The sequence below is a fragment of the Zalophus californianus genome, chromosome 12 (genome assembly GCF_009762305.2).
Source record: "Zalophus californianus isolate mZalCal1 chromosome 12, mZalCal1.pri.v2, whole genome shotgun sequence".
NCBI lineage: Eukaryota > Metazoa > Chordata > Mammalia > Carnivora > Otariidae > Zalophus > Zalophus californianus.
The window spans coordinates 85,343,004-85,344,631 of record NC_045606.1 but is presented as its reverse complement, the minus strand read 5'-3'; positions in this window follow the sequence as shown (position 1 = coordinate 85,344,631).

The following is a 1,628-nucleotide window of genomic DNA, read 5'->3' as shown; positions in this document are numbered from 1 at the left end:
GGGAACCTCCAGTGCTGCTCCCAGCCCTGTCCCGTGTCTGTCGTTCATCCATATCTGGGCCAGCTTGTTTATCTTCACGGGTCTGCGGCCCTGTCCCCATGGGTCCTGGCGGGGCGGCAGCAGTTTTACTCATTCTGTGGCAAGGAAAGACACTTGGACTAGATACTTTTCTTGGAGACCTAAGGCCAAGAAGCAGAAGTAATATCAGGATTGGGTAAATCTGGGTTTTGTGAATCAAGTAACCAGGTAGAGTGAATAAAAACCCTTAAAAATCCCAGCCAAGATCCTTGGAGCGTGAAAGGGAGGAAGCTCGGCGCAAGGGTTTAAAACCCTGGTGGTAGGGGAGGGGGCGGAGTGCAGCAATTCTGATTTTTGCAGATAGCAAGTAGCCCTGAGATGTGATTCAATGAAAAGTCTTGCTGTCTTTCACTTAAGTGCAGAGCATAGTCTACAGCTCTGGGAATAATGAAGTCTCAGTGACTGAAATCTATGAAGTCAGTCCATGTCAGTTTTTGAGTGGGGTGGACTTCTTTGGGGGTGCAGGGAAGTACGGGTTTTGACAAGTGTGGGAGGGGTTGTGTGGGTGAACAATCATTTCTTGAATTGAGAAACAAACTAGTACTTCGCTGCATCTGGGTTGTATATTCTAGATTGCCCCTGGGGTAGACATTTCATCTTAACCATGTTTATGAAACACAGCAGGCAAAATTATAGTATAATGAATATCACTATTCATTCATGCATTTATTCACTCTCTGAATAGTATAGGTTCAGTGTGGTTTTGGGAGTCAGGCTGCCAGATTCGAATCCTGACTCCACTACTTTACAAGTGGGTGATCTTAGGCCAGTTACTTACTTTCCATCAACACCTCGGTTTCCTAATCAGTAAAAAACTAAATGAGGCTTGGGCGCTTGGGTGGCTCAGATGGTTAAGCGTCTGCCTTTGGCTCAGGTCATGATCCCAGGGTCCTGGAATCGAGTCCCGCGTCGGGCTCCCTGCTCCTTGGGAGCCTGCTTCTCCCTCTGCTTCTCTCTCTCTCTGTCTCTCATGAATAAATAAATAAAATCTTTAAAAAACAAAACAACAACAACAAAAAAAACGAAATGAGGCTTATGCGCATGAAACACCTAGCTCCGTGCTAGCACGTGGGGTAAGATCAGCAGACTGCAGGCGCTTCACATCGTTTTTATGTCAAGCGCCCACTATTCAACCATGCTAACTATGGAAGAGACATAGGGATAAATAAAGTGAGGTTCTTATCCTCAAAGGACTTGTGCTATGTATGTGTCTAGAACTCACAAAAGTCACTCGAAGTCAGTGACTGAAGGCATCAACTCAAGGCAACGGGAACCCAGAGGAGGATGTGATTATGACCTCAGGGGTGGGGGTCAGACCAGAACAGGGCTGCAGGACATCAGAGCCTTCCAACCTGTGACAGGTAGAAATCCCAGGCACAAGGAGAAGAAGCAAGGGCAAAGACTCGAGAGTGAAAATGAGTGTCACAGTTGAATCTAAAGAGCCTTGTCCCTCTCAGTGGGAGAAGAAGTTGGCAAGGTTAGCCGGGGCCGGATTGTGGAGACCTTGAATGCTGTGTCCGGGACATTGTTCACCAGGAAGCAGACAAGAG